Source organism: Lissotriton helveticus, chromosome 8 (genome assembly GCF_964261635.1).
Source record: "Lissotriton helveticus chromosome 8, aLisHel1.1, whole genome shotgun sequence".
Taxonomy (NCBI): Eukaryota; Metazoa; Chordata; class Amphibia; order Caudata; family Salamandridae; genus Lissotriton; species Lissotriton helveticus.
This window is the reverse complement of record NC_136069.1, coordinates 62527670-62542396: the sequence shown is the minus strand read 5'-3', so window position 1 is coordinate 62542396 and position 14727 is coordinate 62527670. Positions and strand designations below refer to the sequence as shown.

The 14727-nt window shown below is 43.5% G+C and overlaps 1 protein-coding gene across 2 annotated transcripts in view; it reads right to left on the bottom strand.

Moving 5' to 3' along the window:
- Window positions 1-14727, bottom strand: part of CFAP44 (cilia and flagella associated protein 44) — a 969845-nt gene that overhangs the window by 287782 nt on the left and 667336 nt on the right. The window lies entirely within an intron of this gene.

Sequence of the window (14727 nt, the reverse complement as noted above, 5' to 3'; positions counted from 1 at the left end):
CAACCTTTACTCAATTCTAGGATGGAGAGACAACGACCCTTACTCAATTCTAGGAGGGAGAGACAACAACCGTTACTCAAATCCAGAAGAGGGAGATACAACACCCAATACTCAATTCTGGATGGGAGAGACAACAATCTGTACTCAAATTTACAAGGGAGAGAAAACAACCCTTACTCAATTCTAGGAGGGAGGGATGACAACCCTTACTCACATCGTAGTGGAGAAGTGTGGCTCAATGGTTAGAGCGGTAGACCCTGATGCAGAGGTCTGGCCCGGGACCAGGGTTAAATTCCCGCCTCGGCGGGTCTTGGGCTCAATTTCCTCGGACCTGATAATTCTCGCCTCGGTGCCCATTCTAATCATGGGTCCCACTCTGTAACTCTGGGCAATAGCTTGCCTAATCTCTACAACGGCCCCAACAGCGCTGGGATGCCTGGCTTCACCTTGGGGGTGCCCAGGAGTGGACACTTCACAGTGAAAAGCCAGGAAGGGTTCCACTGCGGTATGCGTACAGCGCCTTGATTGAGGGTTGGTGTTTCTTTCTCCTAGACTTAACTAGGAGAGAGAGAGAGAGACACCAGTCCTTACTCAAGTCTAGGAGGGAGAGACGACAACCCTTACCTAAGACTAGGAGGGAGAAACACCAGGCTTTACTCAAGTCTAGGAGGGTGAGAAAACAACCCTTACACAATTCAAGAAGGTAGACTCAACAACTCTAACTGAAATTAGTAAGGGAGAGACATCACCCTTTCCACAAATTAAGAAGAGAGAAAAACAAACCTTACTCAAATCGAGAAAGGAGAGCAAACAACCCATACTCAAATCTAGAAGAGAGAGACAACCACTTACCACTTGCAAACAGTCCACGGCAGATGAAAACAAAGCAGAAAAGTGTAAGTTGACAAAAGTAAGGATGCAAGATGAAAACAGATATTCCAGAGACTTCCAGAAAATACTACACTATGAACTCTATGGTGGCAGGCTCCATGCACCACGACACACCCTCTTACCCTCGCTCAACTACATCCACAAGCAGGAATGAAAGAAGGAGGAAGAGGTGAAAAGGGGGTAAGGACAGCACTCTTACCAACGTTCTATCTGGCTGTCGAAAGAGCCCTTTCAAAGATATTTATAAATATGGGAACGAAAATGCCAGATACAAGAAGGAAATTGCACAGCCTCTGGTAGGTTCAAAGACCTTTGCCAGAGCCATTCTCAGGTTTTATGGTAGTGACACAGCAATGGAATTTGAAGAAAGATAATCAATAGGTGTTGAGGAAGTGCTGGTCAGTCAGGAGTCAACGGTAGACGTAAACAGGGGAGTTCCAGAACCAAGTTCCATCCGCAGATATGGATCATGTACTACTGGTGGCCTCTTTGTAGTATGAAATGCCGAACAGAAATACTTCAAAGATGCAAATCAGGAGGAGGTCACAACAGTTTTAATATTGCATTGCAAGTCAGGAGGATTTTTGAAGTAGAATGCCTTATTTTGCCCCATTTATTTTGTTGTATATTTCCTTCCCGCCCATCACCAATACTGAAATTAATTTTACTTTGTGCAACTTTATTTCGTCTCCCATCCCTAACCTTAACTTTATCTTAATATTTATTGCTCCCTAATCTTTAGGAAAACTTGATTTCATTAAATGTAATAAATTCTAACCATGAAATATAGCTAGTATTACATTAATATACAGTATTTAAAATTATTAAATTGTCTTATTCTAACAATTACCATAACCATGAATTAAATTAAACTCAGTTAATTAATTTATATACTATGGTAAATTAATAGAAAATCTACCACTTTTTAACTAATTCAGATTTCATCAAACAAAAATTAATAGTAGCATTAGGTTGATCCTAATTCTAAAGGTAAACCAATAATTATTACATGGAAAAGATTCAAGAGTAATTAAATGAGCTCTTATTAAACTGAATTAATTTTCACTGAACCCTAAAATAAAATAAAATAAAATAAACATTACTATAAACCTTATTCTAGCACCTCTTCTTTTGGCTTACAGGGGGAAGCGACTCTTCTTCACTGAAGCGAGAGGTGGCGAGAGGTTGCCTCATGCCCCCTACCCATTTCTTCTAGATCCGCTAGAGCATCATGCTCTTCACACAGTTTCTTCTTTCTTTTTCATAAGTACAGGATTTGTGGAATACGTATGTAAACTGCTCTCAAGTGCATTATTTAGTTTGACTGTTTTTCACATTGTATTGGATACATTTATGTTGAAGATGGAATTTATAAGTTATTACAATTATGGCATAGCCCTTAGTACCCTATGATATCCTGATATGATGAACAATGTTGAACGTACAATGAATTTGGGGGTTTTGTGACTGTTGCTAATCTGATGGTCGTCAACAAGAATTGGTCAATGGGGGTTGTGCTGTAATATATCACCTGGTGAAACAGTGCATGAACTTTATTTCACTATACTATATCAGGAAAGGTCTTCTCCATAATAATATAGGGATAAATCATGTGGTTGCTATTCAGATGGGAAGATAGGATGAATATTGTCCATTTGGGCTATACAGTAAGATACTTAGTGGTATATCCAGACAATTACTCATTGTGACGAAGTATACAGGGGTTTCTGATTGGATATTGGACAATTTGCTCTTTCCACTACTCCATTCGAAATTACTACCCTCTTGGGTGTTATTACAGGTTTCGGACAATGAACCTTTTGAACTCGCATTGATTGAAGTACAGGCAAAATTGGATTATGCACATAGTGGATGAGTTAACGTTTGAACTTGTTATTCCTATGCTGTATTATATTACTGCATTATAAAGAATTAAATGTTTGTGCTTTCAAGATGGTGCTGAGGTGAGCGTGCTTTATTTTTTTCAGCATTCATGTTGTTCATGTTACATTCACTTCACTTTTTTGTAACACCCCGATTGTGAATAAGGCCGGCATGTCCGGCCGAAACGCATCGTGAATCATGAAAAGACACTTTTTCACCTTGGACATCCTGAGTCATGTTTCGCTTTCCTGCGGAAAAGAGGTATATGAATTATTATTACTGGTCTAGTCCACTGCAGCAGCTACATCAGCACAGCACGACACCCCCAACAGGGCCTTGAGAAATAAATGTTAGTCACAGTAAGCGCCCACCTCCCCTCTCTTTACACCTCAGAGAATGTATGTCGATTTTAAGCAACACATATAACAAAATTAAGCTCTTGTGATGGTGTGCCTTAATTGTTCTTGAAGCGTGGCATCCATACAGTCCTGGATCTTACTTCTCAAATTTAAACCTGTGGCACCGTTTACTGATTTAAGCTGCCTGATATGAGAGACTGACTGCAGAAAGATAACAGGGCAAGAGAAAGATGCTCTCCTAGGGCCTCCATCACAAACATCTGCTGCAACTAGTAGGAACATCTGTTAATTAAGTACCATTGAGGAGTCTAAGAAGCAGGTGAAACATGTTCCAGGCTTAACAGGCTGAAAACCATGAATTTGCAGCTGTTAATGACAGCAAGAACAAGTTACCTACCTTCAGTAACGCTTTATCTAGTCGAGACTATCTAGCTGCAGATTCCTTACCTTAGAATTAGCCCCAGGCGTCAGATTGGATCTGGAAATTTTCTAAAGCAGTACCCCTGAACGCTGGTAGGTTGCATTGTTCAGCTCCGCTACTGCGCACACAGTATGTATACAAGCACCAACACAGTGCACTGATGTTGGTTCATGTGAATGACTTTTCAAGGCAGGACAGTGGAGCTAGGATATAGGCTGACAACTGATGTGAAGTTCTAGGGCCCTTTCAATAGGAAACCCTCATCCTCTAATCAAGTCGCACAGCTGGGAGGATGTGAGGGTCGGTAAGGGATCAGCAGCTAGAAAGTCTCTACCAAATAAGGTTAAGCAAAGGTAAGTAACTTGTTCACCTGATCGAGACTTCTAGCAGCAGATTCCTTATCTTACGATAGATATACAAGCAAATCATTTCCAGAGGATGGATTGCGAACCCTATTTGGACCAGAAATTGCAGCAAGACTGAACAGGAAACATGCCCATCCGAGATGGACTTGTCTAGGCAGTAGTGCTTCGAAAGCATGTCCAAGGAAGCCCATGTTGCCACGTGGCAGAAATCCAAGATAGGAATTCCTAAAGCTAACGCAGTGGTCGCAGCCTGGTATCTGGTAGAGTGAGCACGCAAGTCCTCAGAAGGTTGCTTTTTGGCAAATGTGTAGAAGATCTTTATGCTGAGTACAATTTAATGGGAGATGGTTTGTTTCTGCACTGACTGTACCTAAAATGAGTTAGTCATCCATCCGGAATTCTTTTGTGCGGTCAAGGTAGAATGACTATGCTGTTTTTGTGTCCAGACAGTGCAGTCTCTCCTCTTCCTTAGAAGGATGAGGCGGGGTAAAAAAGGTAAGCATGATGATGGTCTGGCCTAAATGAAAAGGGGTGACTACCACCGGAAGGAAGGAGGCTCGTGTGTGTAGAACAAAGTTTGTCAGAATAAAAGGTAGTATATGGAGGATGCAGTGAGCATGCCAGCAACTCTTTGCCCCTCCTGGCAAATGTAATGGGCACAAGAAAAGCAGTCTTGATGGTCATTATTTAAAGAAGACAGCTGTGTGGTGGCTCAAAAAATGGGCACACATCAAGAAAGTGAGGACCAGGTTCAAATCCCACTGAAGCATGATGAATGGCCTGGGGGAGAAACATGTTCCAAACCCTTGAGAAATCTTGTCACTACTGGAGACCCCAATAAAGAAGGCTGGTCTGGCAACCACAAAAATGCAGAGATGGCTGAAAAATAGCCCTTAACTGTGCCTATAGCAGAGCCATGCTGGGTCAACAAAAGAACAAATACCAAGACTTAAGAAAGAGGGCCAGAGTGGATCAATGTTTCAGGATACACACTGTGCCACAAATTTGTCCCAGAGGCAGGCATATACCGTCTTGGTGGAGAGATGCCTGGCTGACAGAATAACATCACAGACTTCGGCAGGAAGGTTGAAAATAGTCAACTGTCACCGATCAATCTCCACGCATGAAGCAGAGGGAGTGTAGGTTTGAGGGTAGGAGCCTCCCCTGTTACTGCGCCAGAAGATCCTCCCAAAGGGGCAGCTGGAACAGAGGGCCGAAGTGCATGCTCAGCAGCTCAGGATACCAGACTCACTGTGTCCAATCTGGACCCACAAGAACAACTTGGGCTCAGTCATTCCTAATCTACTCTAAAACTCTGGCCCAGAATGGTATTGGTGAAAAGGCGTACAGGAGGCCTGAGCTCTACTCAAGACCAAAGGTGTCTCCAAGGGAGAGACGCCTTAGAAACTCCAGCACACAGAACTGCTGACTGTGTGTTCTCTGCAGTGGCTAACAGATCTAACCAAGGTTCGCCCCAAACTTGAAAAAGACCTTGCACCACCTGAGCATGAAGAAGACAATCATGATCTGCTAGGCATCGATGGCTGAGTTTATCTGCCTTGGTATTTAGAGAGCCTGGCAGGTGTTGAACTACCAGGGAGATGCCCTGGTGTTCCGGCCTTGTCCAGTGATGCAAAGCTTCATGACAAAGTGTCAACGAGCCCACCCTGCCCTCCTTGTTGAGGTACCACTTGCCAGTGGTGTTGTACGTGAACACCTGCAAGGCCTTCCCTTGATGGAGGGTAGTAAGGCCTTTAATTGCAAGCGAATCGCCAATAGCTCCAGCAAGTTTATGTGGACCCCTGACTCCACCTTGATCGGGAGTCCACTTAGTTCCACCTCCCCCAGATGGCCACCCCAGATGGCCGCTCCAGCCTAGGAGTGACTCATCTCTGACTACAGTCAGTTCTGGCTGGGGAAGAGAGTGGGGTCTGCCACTCACCCAATCATGGTTCGTCAGCCACCACTGCAAATCTGTTGCAGTTTCCTCCGAGATCTGGATCCTGTCAGATAGGTTGCCCTCATGCTGTGCCCATGGGAACTTCAAGTCTCACTGCAGAGTTTGCATATGCCAGCAGGCAGGTTTCACTAGCAGAATGCAGGAGGCTATGAGACCCGACAGCCTCAGAGTCTGTCTCACCGAAACCCAGGCTAGAGGCGGAAACATCAATATCATAGCCTGAATATCCTAAACTTGCCATTTGGAAGGATAAACCTGAAAAGGTACTGAGCCAAAACAGCTCCGATGAAAGGGAGCACTTGAGAGGGAGTCAGGCGTTACTTCAACATGTTGATACTGAACCCCAGTGAGTGTAGGAGGTTCGTCATAGTGTGGAGGTGAAAGACGACTCCCTGAGGTGAGCCTGCCCTCAACAGTCAATGGTCGAGATAGAGAAAACATTTGAATCCCTGATCTCCTCAGATGAGACTACCGCCAAGCATTTCAAATTTCTCGTTTTGAGGAAGAGATTGAGAAGACCTCAGGTTGAGTATAGGACGAAGGCCTCCATCCTGTTACTAACTTCTGATGCCGGCACCCTCTCTATGGCTCCCTTGGCCAAGAGGGCAGATACTTCCTGACAAAGTAACGAAAGCTGGTTCTCCATCAACTGGTCATAAGTGGGTGTCATGGGTAGCCACAACTAGGATGGAGTAGCCCCTTTTCGCAAGCTGCAGTACCTGGTCTGATGTTATTGACCTCCAGCGGTGTATTCTGTCCCCCACTGGGTGCCCGGGATTGTAGGAGGGCAAACTAAAAGTGCTTGGAGACTGCGGCTGCTGGGAGAGCAATGGACTAGCTTGACGTTTGCCTACCTGTACCACGTGGTCTGTGAGAACCGCAACCTCGGCCATGCAAGGCAAGCTTGCTGGCCATGGTGGCTAGGAGGGTATAGACGCTGTTGGTATCCCCTTCTGGGCCACAAAAAGGGGCAAAAGGCAGACTGGGGGTGACGAGAGGCCATAGAGAAACCCATGGACCTGGCCATAGCTCTGGATTCCCTAAACGTTCTAGCGCTGAGTCCGCCTTCTCTCAGAAGAGACGTGTCCATCAAATGGCATGTCTATAAGCAATGGTTGGACATCTACATCAACCACCGCCTGAACTTCCACAAACTATCGAGAAGACTACTCTCCACCTCACTCTCACCTGCCCATGCTCCACACATCTACTAAAGCAGAAGTCGAGGAAGCTCCTTCTCCCACATTGAAGCAAAAACCTGGAACAGCCTCCCCTTACATCTATGACCATCACCTCACTTCAGGAATCCCGAATGGCCCTCAAGACCTGGCTGTTCGAATAAGCCTCTGGGACCGGCAAGCACCTGAATACCCTATCGGGTGATCAGCCGTGCTATATAATTCCTGATTAATTGATTGATTGATCCCCAGAAAAAACAACAGTCCTCAGCCAGGCGTGGCATCGAGGGGCCACTGACGAAGAAATCACTCTGCCCAGCGTATTGGTTGTGTCCAGTTCATAATGAATGGCGAACTTTGCCGCTTCCCACCCGCCAGCAATAGGCTGGGAGAGTATGGCTCAAACCTCCTCCTAGACCATAGGCAGCACTTGCACAACAGAGTTCCAGATCATGCGGAAGTAACGGCCGAAGAAGCACGTGATGTTTACCGGCCGAGTGCTACGCTGGCAGAAGAGAACATTCTCTTTCCAAAGGTGTCCAGCTCTTGGATTTACTATCAGGTGGAGTGGAAGGGAACATACAGGGTTAATCCTGGAAGTGAAGGCCTAGACCACCAAGCTCTCTGGAGTGGAGTGCTGGGTGAGGAAACTGAGGTCTCCTGGAATCGGTGGTGGTGATAGGCAATTGTCCTGTGCACTGGAGCCCCTGTGCAGGGTTTGGACCAGGCGCTGAGGAGGACATAGGTCAACCAATCTGGGGCCAGATGTATGACTCACAAAATAGTGGCTCACAAATTGCGAATTTGCGAGGCACCGTTTTGGATGTACAACAGTGTGTATCACACTGTTTGCGATTCCCAATGGGGTCGCAAATTGAGAGGCTCATGAATATTAATGAGCCTCTTGCAATTTGCGACCCCATTGGGAATGGCAGGCCCTTCCAGGTCCCAGGTATGGTGGCCTGCTAGACTCAGCAGACCACCATCTCTGAAACTGCTTTCAAATAAAGCAGTTTTTTTTAATGCAGCCCATTTTCCTAAAAAGGAAAACGAGATGCATTTAAAAAAAAAAAAAATGAAACGTTTTTGTTTCATTTTTTTTAAGGGTAGGTAGTGGTCCCTGGGACCACTGCCTGCCCTTAAAAAATATTTCCCCTGCATTTGCAATGGGGACCCTTTTGCGAGTTCACTACCACCCTCTTGAAGAGGGTGGTAATCTGCGAGTGTTTTGCGACCGCAATTGCGGTCGAAAAACATTAATACATGGGCTTGCACAGGCTATTAGGCAGGGAACGCCCCTTCCTAACAGCGAGTCGCAAAACCTATTTAGAAAGTTACAAACAAATTGCGACTAGCTAAATAGGCTTTGTAAATGGCCCATGCTGTTTTGAATGCGCAAGCGGGTTTGCAAACCCGTTTGCGCATGCAAAAACAGTCATGCATCTGGCCCCTGGAGTTTGTAAAGCAAGACTACTCACCAGCGCCTTAAGGTGCTGTACATAAGTGGTAGTCCCCAACCAGAGGGCCTCTGTTAAGACGTTTGTCGTGACTGCCACAAAGGGCAGCATAAGGCCCAAGACCTCTACCACCCTACTCACCACCATAGCAAAAGAGGCCCCCTCCCCCATAGCAACAGTAGGAGGGGAGACCAGGTCAGTGTCTGGTGAGGTGTCTAACACACTTATCCGCCCGATCCACATCCCAGGTGAGCTCGCTATCGTCAAATGGGTGGTAATATTCATCAAGGTCATCATAGCCCTCCTATTCATCCCCTGTACCCGGGTTGTCAAAGGCAAAAGGCTCTGTCTTTGATCCAGAAGGCATGGCTCCAGACAGCAGTAGGACCAGCGTCGGGCAAAACCCATTGCAACACCCATTCAGCTCCATATCGGAGTCTAGGATGATGAAAATTGTGCCGTCGATGGGCACCAAAACAGAAGTGAGTGCCGGAGAACGTCTCGGTCTCGTTGGCGGTACCACTTTGGAGTTGGATAGATTTAAGGGGCCGGGTGTACCCGCTGGCATAAATGCAGTAGGTGCCCCTCTCAAACCCATGCAGCCCAAAGGCACTTCAAAGGGGTCGGGCCGCCCAAGAATGAAGTGCATGACCTCATAAAATTCCCTAAATTGGGTGGGGGGCGCTGCAGGAAAATCTGGGAAGTACAAAGCAGCCTGGAATGCAGATGATCCCTCATCTCGGCTAAGGATGTCGGACGGATGCAGAGAAGTCAAAGATCGCTTCGACTTAATGATTTTTTTTTTGTGTGACTTCGACTGGGACAGTGACCATCTAGTGCAACTCTGTAAATGGTTCTGGGATTGTCCACATGACCGGGATCTTGATTGTTGCAGACTCATTTGACGTTGGGTAGCCAGAAGCTTAAGGGAATGCTCCCTCGGCTCCTGGCACCGCAATCCTAGCAATCCTAGCAGGCTCTAGAGTCATGGTACTTCTCAGGGCACCCTAGACAGACCATATGGTGGTATGCCACAGACACAGTTTGTAACCAGCCAGTTTCTTTGGGGTTATCCTGTCACACCAGGAGTAAAGAATTTCTCAAAAAGTGGTCGTCAGAAAGTTGTAAAATTGACTAGCTCTTCATGAATCAGCGCTATCTGGCATGGACAGGAAAGAACTGAAGTCAGCTTGCCGATGTGGTGCATATATAGGTATCGTGTACGCCACATCAGGTACAGACCATGCTAACAACAGAGCCAAACGATTCCACCTGCTGGCACACAGATCTAGTCGGATGCCTGGGGATAATTCTAAGATAAGGAATCTGGGGATAGAAGTTTCTATCAGATTGAGTACGACCACAGAGTGGAGTAGTAACTTGTTGCTAAGCACCCTACTATCAAGAATTGTCTTGACACTGATATCCCCTTGAAAGCAAATGCTGTTCTAAAGCAGAAGAGAAGACTTTCCTGGATGCAACAAGCGCTATTGGTGCCCTAAGCAAGGTCACATTTGACATCTCTCCTACATGACTAACAACTATTACAAGGATGTGTAGCACCAGCACTGAAGCGGGCCATAAGGACATACAGATTTTATGGAAGGGAAAAGCAACCCTAAGAATGCTGTGCTCCTGGAAGCAAGGAAGAAATACCAAGCCTTGGGCTCTTTAGAAATCAATTCGTTTTATACCACGATTGATTGAGTATGTGGGTGTGGGCTTCTTCTTGGTATTTATCCTTGGCTCATAGGACCAGGGCTCCCCCTTTGTCCGCAGGTTTAACCACTAATGAGTCATCATTCTGTAAATTCTTCAGTGCATACTGTTGGTGGCTAGTGATGTTCTTTTTTAGAAAGGTTTTCTGTTTCGCCAATTGGGTGATGGAAGACAAGACTGCCTGCTCAAATATTATAATCTCTTTTGGTATACTGTGTGCAGGTGGGAAGGAGATCGACTTATTCCTTAATCCAGATGGTTCAATATTAGAGTTATCTTCTTTGTCATGGAAAAACGCCTTGAGTCTAATTTTCCGACAGAATTCAAGCGCTTCAATCTTTAAGTTTATGAAATCCGTTTTGTCACTAGGGACAAATTTCACACCCAGATCAAGAACAGATTGTTCATATTTGGTCAACTGCCTTAAGGATACATTTACTATAGATGTATTATTCAAGTTTTGTAAAAGTTCCTCCTTGTTCTCATCTCCCATGGTTGCGGGGGTTTGAATCACACTCGATTCCTGGGCGCGTCCTTCTCTAACAAGGACTTTGTCTTTTGGAGGATCCCTCACGTGAGTCCAATTCCCCTGATGAATCCGAGGATGATGTTTCAGGGAAGGTCAAGAACTTGTTTAGTGAGCGACCTTGATACTGGGTTAGTGCTCTTCGTGCTTCTGCCTGTGAGTAATAATCTTCTTTAAGGTACGGGTACACTGTTTCTATTCTGAAACTCTTAGAATCTTTCTCAAATTTGGCAGATTTAAAATTTATAGTGTTGTCTTTGAATGTTTGGATCTCTTTTTCAATCTTCTTAAGCAGTGCTTTCGCTTCTGTCACACTGTGGTTGTCAGATATAGATTTAGTTAAGGCGTCAAGCTCTTCTGCTTCCTTAATACACAGTCTCTGGGCAGTCTCGATAGTATGGACCATAAGGTCCCGACTGCATTTAGTCGAAATGTAACTAAAACCCTTTTTGTACTCCGGGTCCTCTGTGAAACTCACAGATATGTTTTTAACTTGCAGGCCCCACGGAATGGTTCCTGCCTTGAGATGTTGAAATAAAAAATGACCATGAGGTTCGGTCCTGATATGTTTCTTATGCAGCCTAATCAGTTTGTCAGATTCATTTTGTTGTTTAGCAGTTGTACTGAGAGATATGGAGGAGAATGGGGATGGGCCTGAAATGAGATCTTGTATATGTGTTTCCGTGAATAAGAGAGTATCATTCTCAGCCATAACCTTAACAGGTTAAAACTAGCCTGTTTTATCTATCAATTAGTGTCTTTTCTACTGGAACTAAATTTACTGCTAGTCCCTCGCGGGGCTTTCCCACTCTATTATATGTAGGATCCGATGGGGATTTCGTCCTTAGAAAACCAGGTATGGACGAATTTACAATAATTTTAACAAAAAAGGAATATCAGGTTTATGTATTTCACCGCTATTTATTTTGTGCGGAGAACAAACAACGACCATAAGGTTCATATGTTCAGTGTGTGCATTTTACATTTTTTTCATAACACTTACTGAAAGAAAACATTCATTTTGTGTCTGAGATACAATACAACTCACATCCACCAGTGAAATGCTTTGGTCAGGTGAAATAGATTGATGATACAACATGACAATTTTATACAATGTGACAATTTTAAACAAACAATATACAATATTCTGAAAATTATTCCAAAAATGACACCAGCAAGACATTTTTATAAACAAAGGAACTCCATTGACCTCACATTAGGCAATTAGGCATTAGGCAATTAGACTCAATTAGAGAAAGCAAAAGTGTACACCCTAATTCTGGAGCATAGGAATTAATAGATACCCTACGTGGCGGATATACTGGAAAGGCCGACGAGTTTCTAATCCCTGCATAGAATCACGGGATTATCATCATGGCACTAGGGCATGGTGTAACCTAAAAAGTGAAATTAAATAAACTGAATAAAATCTAGACCCAACTCCTCTTCTACACCTTTTTGCTTTTTCAAAAATGAAAAATTCTGTACCTGAAGCTCATGAAATCGCTTCAAAGATGGAAATTTCACTTTTTAGGGTACAAAGTAGCTCCGTGATAATTGCCTAATGTAAGGTCAATGGAGTTCCTTTGTTTATAAAAAATGTCTCGCTGGTGTAATTTTTGGAATAATTTTCTGAATATGGTATATTGTTTGTTTAAAATTGTCACATTGTATAAAATTGTTATATTGCATCATCAATCTATTTCACCTGACCAAAGCATTTCACTGGTGGATGTGAGTTGCATTGTATCTCAGACATGAAATTAATGTTTACTTTCAGTAAATGTTATGAAAAAAATGTAAATTGCACACACTGAACATATGAACCTTATGGTCCATTGGGAAACACCAGATTTAAAAAGTTTGCAGTTCACATAGTTACAATTTTAGGCACAGCAAGATAACATTATACTCCCAGAATTCCGCTTCTATTGGTCAGTTGCCAAAGCCAGACGTGAATCTAGACATTCAAGATACAAGGAGAACAACATCAGAGGTCTTAGACTAAAGGCACGGGTTGGAAAGAGCGTCTTGGACAACAACACCAGAGATGTTATACTTAAGCGTGGGTTAGGATGAGTATCTTGGGCAACAACACCAGAGGTCTAAGACTTAGGCATTGGTTGGGAAGAGCCTCTTGGACAACAACATCAGAGGTCTTAGACTTAGGCACCGGCTGGGAAGAGCATCTTGGACAACAACACCAGAGGTCTTAGACTTAGGCACGGGTTGGGAAGAGCCACAGGTTTGGCATAATAGCAATAACTCTTCTCCGGGTGGTAAGTAGACTCTAGGAAGGGATGAAGAGGAAAGAAATGTAGCTAAAAATATGAATGGGCAGTACGACAGACATAGTTAGAATTAGTATGCGGATATCGGCTCGGCTATTTGCAATTCATGAAATGCTTAAAGTAGCCTCTGTTCTTTGCTGCAATCTAAATTCAGTGAGAGTGCAAGGCAGGAAAATGCAACAGACTGGGTCAGTGAGCCCATCAGGGTCTGCCTCTGGTTAATGATATTAGTGAGGTTGATAATAATAGTCAGTTGTATGTCACATGATCAATAGTAATATAAATCTGTTCATATATTGTCTACCACCATATCGTCAAGTTAAGCATATACTAGTAGTTTGCTATTCTAACAGCACATATACTTACCTTATAGATGTATGTCCTCATTACAAGTGGTCTGTACATTTGAATGGGCCATTAAAAGTAGTTACCTTCCCCATCAAAAATATGAAGCTTTTTTTTTTTACCTTCACCTAGGGTTTTCGGTTGTTGAAAGCAACTGAAAATGCCAGAGGAATTTCTGGCCTAAAGTGAGCAATTACCAGGTATATGAGACCCAAAAATACTGTTTCCCGCAGGTGCATGACCTCATAAAATTCCCTTTAGTGGGGGTCACTCCAGTAAAATTGGGAATTGCGAATATATTGGTTGCAAATTGGGACTCTTCATGTTGTGAAACAATATTTTTTGCAGATCACCTTCTTTACTAATAGTCTTTACTAATAAGTCAGGTTAGAAAAAAATAAATGGTTCGTAGTCAGTCGCAGACCGACCTCCATAATAGATATTATTTAGGCGCGATACAATTTGCAACTGATTACGATTGGCTACATTCAAAGTGATGGTGTCAGGAAACGGTTAGCAGTCCACCGCCCCTGTGATTGGTTTTAAAAAAAAGTTTTTTTAAAGCATCCCTTTTTTATTTTTGTTAAAAAGTTTTAATTTCTGATATGTTTCATTAAAAGTTGTAGGTTGTCCCCAGACCACAGTCTGTTCCCCCTGAAGCAGCCAGCCCAATTTGCAAAGGGGAAGAGGTCCAAAGGGGACCCAATTCCTTTTGTAAATTTGAAACCAACCCATCTTTAGAGTCAAAAACTTTTGAATTTCCTTTAATTAACTTTTCGGAAGTCTGGCCGCAAATAACTGATACATAGGAATTTAAATGGAGTTAGGAAGGGATGAAGCACAAGACGTCTCTTCCAAATTGCAATTTGGTATTCATTCTTAAACTCATTATAGGAGTTGATAACACTTTATTGAATGTTAAAATGGATTTAGTACATTGAAAATAACTTTTCAGTGGTCCTAAACACTATGATCTTACAAATCAAATCAGAGATTCAGTGATCTCTAAAAAGTTTTGTAAAACTTGCCCACATTTCTTAGAGTGCTTTCAGTGTCAACAAATAAAGGGCTATATTTTCCCCACCCTCAGAGTTATATGATAATTTCAACATGCTAATCACTGTTAACACCCATACTTTTGAATAGAATCTCAAATTCTTCCCCTGCCCACCACTCTCTATTCTTGCACTCTCATTCTAGTCCCTGTCATTGACTATGTCATAACATAATAACATGTTTTATAAAATGCATGTTTATATCTTGGGGTAGAATGGCACTGAGTAATTGAAAATACTCATTTTAACAACCTCAGAAGGACGGTCTGCGACCCA